Source organism: Heterocephalus glaber, unplaced genomic scaffold (assembly GCF_053883595.1).
Source record: "Heterocephalus glaber isolate CG9 unplaced genomic scaffold, H.glaber_assembly_v1.0 deba00001452, whole genome shotgun sequence".
In the NCBI taxonomy this organism is placed as follows: Eukaryota; Metazoa; Chordata; class Mammalia; order Rodentia; family Bathyergidae; genus Heterocephalus; species Heterocephalus glaber.
This window is the reverse complement of record NW_028258302.1, coordinates 16,318,664-16,325,009: the sequence shown is the minus strand read 5'-3', so window position 1 is coordinate 16,325,009 and position 6,346 is coordinate 16,318,664. Positions and strand designations below refer to the sequence as shown.

General features: G+C 42.4%; 1 pseudogene; it reads right to left on the bottom strand.

Moving 5' to 3' along the window:
* Positions 1 to 2,939: 2,939 nt before the first annotated feature.
* LOC147827246 (protein kintoun pseudogene) lies at positions 2,940 to 5,762 on the bottom strand (annotated as a pseudogene).
* Positions 5,763 to 6,346: the final 584 nt, after the last annotated feature.

Genomic DNA, 6,346 nt, shown 5'->3' with positions numbered 1-6,346 from the left:
TGCAGAGGTGTGAGAGGTGGGGTAAGTTTAGGGAATGAGTTTAGGAAAATTTGGCCCTGGACATGGATTTTCAGATGGTGATCTCACAGTGGCAATCTCCAGTGTGTTAGACATAAGAATACCCAGGTCATACTTCTGGGTCCACCTTAAATTTCAGCCTCAGTAGTGGTGGATGGCACCATGCATGCACCACCCCATGTGCCTGCCAGGCACCCCTTTGCTTTGCTGCCTTGGGGCTCTCTGCAAAGCTGTGGAAACTGCCAGGCCTTGGCTTGGGCACAAACTAGAAGTACAGGCAGTGGATGCCCCAGGGACAATCCTTGCTGGGAGCTGTTGGAGAGTCCCTGGCTCCTGTCCCAAAGAAGACGACTCACCCTGTCTGGGCGTGGGGTTTCCCAGGTTCCAGGCTCCGTTATCTAAAGCAGCACCATGGAAAACACAACCAGACTATTCTCTACTCTTGAACCTCACCCCTCCCTCTGGCATCAGCTGTGGAAGGGCCAGAACCACAGTGGGTGGTGGGAGGGGGAGCACAAAAGGCAGAAATGGGAGCAGGCCATTGCTACACCAGGGTCCCAGACACCAACACCTGCTTGCCTCGTGACCTTTGCACTTGCTCTTTCTGCCTGGAACTCACATTACCCCAGAGAGGACTGAAACCTAATTTATGGGGCCCTGTGCCAAGTAAAAATGCAGACCCTGGTTCAAAATGTAAGAATTCATGATAGTGAGAACATTAAACCAAGGCTGGGGACATTCTAAGGGCAGGATCCTGTATGACTGACTGCACAGGTCACACAGCCACGAAGCTGGCTCCTTCCCACAGATCTCTTTAAATGGCACCATAACAGAGAGGCTTCCTCCTGACACCCACAGAAACTAACACCCGTCCCCTCCCTACCCCACCAGTCACCTCCAAGAACCCTTCCTGCTGCATTTTCTTCTGTTAGGACTTCAGCACCACAGGACTAACTGATTCTTCGCAGTGGGATGTGAGCCTTCAGAGGTCGTGGGCTTCGCTGGTCACTGTTGTGTCTCAGGACCAGAATGTTCTGACACTTAGTGGGTAGGTGCTCAGTAGAGATTAACAGAAGAAAGGAGGAAAGATAGGAAGGGGAGAGGGAAAGAGAGAAGGAGGGAAGAAGGAAAAAAGCTGTTTCTTGCCTAGGCCTAGGCCTAGGCTCATGGGAAGGAAATCTCTAAAGTTGTGATTATAACTCAAAATTACTAAAATGAAACTGTTTCATGACTTACAGTGATAGGAAACTTATCTATCAGTCTATCTCTCTATTTGTCTGTTTATCTATCTGTAGCTGAGTGTCAGGTCATGGGAACTGCTCATGATTTCAGCCAAGGGGCCAGAAGAATCAGCCTGCAGAAAGTGTCTCAACAGGCACTGGGACCAAGCAGCACTCAGGGGTCTGAGGGAGGAGGAGCGCTGTGAGTTCGAGGCCAGCCTAGGCCACACAGTGAGTTCAAGACCAAGCTGTTTCGTTTGGTACCACAAGAGTCCCACTTTACACAGGTCCTACCTTGCTCAATGTGCTTGCTCACTCCTCACACATAAGTACACACTCTTCTCTCTGTTTACATAAACAGTAACATGGTGCTTCACGTTTGCAACCTTCCTTTTCCCCTAAGAGTCTTGGACATCATTGTATATATGCATGTATGCTTCCTTGCTCCTGTTTATGGATAAACAATTCCCACTGTATGTGTAGATCATAATTTACTCAACCAATCTCCTATTTATGGACATTTACATTGTTTCTAGTCTTTGGCTTATAAATAATGCTGCAGTGAATAACATTTCACCTATATCATTTTGCTTATGAACAAGAATATTTGTAGAATGAAGTCCTAGAAGCAGAATTATTGGGTCAAAGAGGGTTTTGTTATATGCAGTATAAAAAAGTTCCTGTTTTGCTTGCCAACCAAGCATGGTTTCAAACCTTTCAGACTTTGCTGTCCTGTTAGGTGAACATATAATCTCAAGTTCCTTTTAGTCACATTTGTCTTGTGATGAGTGAGGCTGAATAGTCATTAAAATACATTTAAAAGAGAAGCAACTCACCCACAATCTCCTCTAATGATTAAGCTGATTTTATTATCCTCATTTGCTTAGGTTTACTGCTTATATTCAGATATTTTAAATTTTTAATCATAGTTTTCATCAGGAAGATAGAGAATGTAATGTTCTGCTATTTTGCTTCACTTACATTTTGACAAATATTTACCCCCACACCAGTAGGATGAAGTAGGTTGTGAAGCAGTTAACGAACAGCTCCAATAGCTCAGTAACTTAAGTCAGGATATATTTCTCCTTCATGCTTCAAGTCTCTGGTCCAAGTCATCCTCACACTAGATCCCATGCAAAGAGAAACTGCCTCTCTGCTCTCTGAAGTTTGTTTTCATTTTTGTACTGGGACTCGAACTCAGGGCCTCACACTTGCCAGGCTGGCACTGTGCCGCTGAGCTACATCCTCCGCCCCGCCCTCTGAAGTTTTATTTTTTTTAATATTTTGAAACTTTATTAAAGTAATGGTAAACAAAAGAAGCAAAAATCAACATCAGAAGTCAATAAATACAAGTTGCATTAAAACAATGTTTTATTCTCCATTAGAAAAAAACCTCTATCAGAGGAATCACAAAATAATATTTCTATAATTAAGGAAACTTTTTTTAAATTCTAAAGAAAAATATCTCCAGTTTCCCCAGTGGAATTAAAATTTATATTTTGTTGAATACCTTTACTTTTAATAGTTAACAAACTATTTTTTTTTCTTTTGTTTCTTTTTTTGGTGCCGGGGATCGAACTCAGGCTCTTGCACTTGCAAAGCAGGCAGCAGAACCACTGACCTAAATCCCCGGCCCTAACAAACTATTTTAGATCCCCCAGTTTTTCACTTTTAACATTCAAATTCCAAAATTACATTGAATTAATCCAAATCGTACAGCAAAGAATTCTGAAAACTGAATGCACAAGTCACATGATCTTTAATAATCTGGAGACTGCCATCCTGCATATTTCTTTTATGCTATCAAAGTCAGTTGTATTGTGAATTACAGTTTTGTTCAGTGATGAAGATTGGTGACCTCCATTTAACTGTTTTGTTTTGGTACTGGGGATCGAACTCGGGACCTTGTGCTTGCAAGGCAGGTGCCAGAACCACTGAGCTAAATCCCCGGCCCCATTTAACTGTTTTTCTTCAGTTATAACTGGTCCTTTAAATTATCTTCCTCATTTGAATAGTAGCACTTTTTTCTTTTACAAATTGGGGTTCCATTTTTGCCTCGGGTGGCTGAGATTTTCCTAGTTGCGTTTGAGAAACATCAAGAGGCTCTTGTTGAAACCCTGCAACTGAACCACAATATCTATTTCTGGTACTTTAACTGCTATAGATGAATCAGAATCAATTGTAGAAGTGGTAAGATGTTTTATATTTTCATTTTCAGTTAGAGGACATCCTTCATTGATTGTTTTTTCCTTTCCTTGAAACTGATCAGGATTACTACATTCTTGTAACTTTGCATGAATTTGAATCTTTTGATCAGTAACCTGAAGAACTTCAATTAATGGTGGGGTTGGGGGTACTGTCTGTTTGAATGGAGGGTTCATTCAGGACCTCTTCAAGAAACTCATTAACATTTTCTTCACTGACAAATAACCTTTCCTCCAAAAAAACAGCTGTTCAAACCATAAAACCACTCTCGCCAATGTCCACGGCTCCCTGGAGATTTGGCCAGCACTACCACTGCACTGTCTGAAAAAACGCTAATCTCGGGTTCTTTGGTACCCAACTTCTTCTCTGGAGCAAACCACGTCCGGCTCCACAGACTCTGGGACCAGCTCTTCCAGGGCTCCACAAGCAGCACTCCAAAGGTCACTTCCGGGAGAGCCCGCGGGCTCTTCTAGTGCTCTGACTTGCCCTCTGAAGTTTTTTTTTTTTTTCCTTTTTATTTTTTGGTGTCGAGGATCGAACTCGGGTCCTTGTGCTTGCAAAGCAGGCAGTGGAACCGCTGAGCTAAATCCCCAGCCCTGCCCTCTGAAGTTTTGATGAGACAAACTGACAAAAATTAAATAGTAGAAAAGGCATACAGATTAATTAAGTTGCAAAAGGGTAATAATCACATGAGTGTGATTATCCACTAGCTCAGAAAGGTATATATACCTTTATATATAGGGGAGGGGGGAGAATGAGAAATGTAAACAATATTTAGGGGAATAGTAAACAATTATTAGGGAAATGAATGGTCCTGGAGACAGAAATTAGCTTGTAAAGTAATTTTCCTCAGAATATTCTGGTCCCGATTTTGGAATGAGCCCAAGGAACAGACATTATCTTGTACTGGAAGTCCATTCAGGTATGTATATTCCTCAGCCTTCTTTTCCTAGACAAATGGTAGGATTTGAGGATGGAGATGGAATTGTCCAATTGTGTTCCCTTTTGTAGTTGTCTTTCTGTTGTTAAGGGAATTCTTTCTGCTCTTATGGGAAAAGAAAAGTTAGAGAGAACTGGACTCTGAGTCGTTTTTAAGGTCTTTAATTTCCTTTAGATAAAATTGCTTGACATGCCAAAAAAGAAACCAGTGCCATATTTAGAAATATCATTCTCTGAGCTCCAACAGTATAAGTTTCATACTGGCGCTTAACATTTCTTGCTTCATGTTCCATTGGTATGATGACTGATCTTGATTTTCAACTTGATTGACTTGAGAGACACCTAGGAGATTAGTAAAGAACCCTTCTAGTTGTATCTTGGTGGGTCATGGAGGCATGACCTTAGGGACAATATCTGGTCCCTGGCCCCTTCCTCTCTGACACTTTTCCTTTCACTCTGCTTCATTTCTGCCATGAGGTAAAGCAGCTTTCCTCTGCCATGCTCTCTTGCTATAATGTTTCTGCCTGGGATCTAGCCAACCATGGACTGAAACCTCTAAAATGTTGAGCCAAAAGAAACTTTGTCTGATACCTGTGTATATTAGGTATTTTGTTCTAGTAAGGAAAAGTTGATTGATACAGAAAATTGGTACCAGAGAAGTAAGGACATTGCTGTCTCTACTTTGCGGCTCTAAAGCCTTGGAACTGGCTCATGGGAGGAGTCTAGAAAAGTTTAGAAGAGCAAGCTAGAGAAAGCCTTGAATACTACTATAAGCAGAGCTTGATGGGAAATTCTGACTTAAGTTCAGAAGATCAGAATGCTAATGGGATTGTAAAGACTGTGTTCATAATGTTTCAGATGAGAGTGAAGGCTTTACAAGGCCATGCACATTGCATTCTGGGAAAGAACTTGTCTATATTTTGTCCACATCCTGATACTTTGCAGGAGATTAAATTTAAAGATGGTGGACTAGTTTATCTAGCAGAGGAAATTTCAAGGCAGCCCAACTTTCAGGTTGTGGCATGGCTGTTGCTGGCTGCTTTGAGCCAGATTTGTAGTGAGAATCAGGAGCAAACAACAGAGTAGGAAGATCTGAAAAACTTTGACCAGAAAAGAAGCATGTGTAAAGTTGGGACCAAAGGAGGTGTGGTTGTAGAGATTAGTGCCATTTAAAAGAAGCTTTGTACTTTGCACTGGGACAAGAAGATGTCTTGAGGGCATCTGAGGAATCACCAATGCCCCACCGATCACAGGTTCAAGTATGTAAAAGTGCAAAATTTTCTTTTGAGAAGACAACCTGTTGGCCCCCAGCTCAAGCAGGGGTGCCTAGAGAACTAATGTCCTGGGATTCACTTCACCATGGTCAGCAGCCAGGTACATGGCCACTACTATGATGGTCCAATGGCGTCTACCTGCTGCTTGAACTGGCAGGAGACTTTGGTGTATCCACATGATACTGATTTTGCATGCATGCAGAATGTAAGAGTTATAGGGTCATGAAAGCTTCCACCTAGATTTCAAAGGAAGGCCTGGGAGGCCAGGCAATGTGTCACAGTGTCAGAGTCTTTGCCAGAAGCCTCTGAGAAGGCATAGCATGAAACTGTGAGGGTGAAGGCAAAATTGCAGTGGAGACTCTAGGAAGGGAGAGATACCAGAAGTGTGGAACCTTTGCAGAGGAAAGCTGTAGGCAATGACCAGAGCCTGCCCAAGAGAAAGACCCTGTGGACTGATACCAGCAAGGCCATAGAGGTGGGGCTACCTAAGCCCTTTGGAGCTCATATCTGACTGTTATGTTTCAGGTGCCAGAAACGTAGCTACAGATTTAATGTTTGCCCCTCTGCCTGGGTCTTATTCCTTTCTATTCTATCCTTCCCTTTTGCAATGGGAATGTTTACTCTGTGCCATTGTATTTTGGAAGTAGGTAAATTGCTTTTGGAATTGTTTTGATTTTTTGCTTTAGGTTG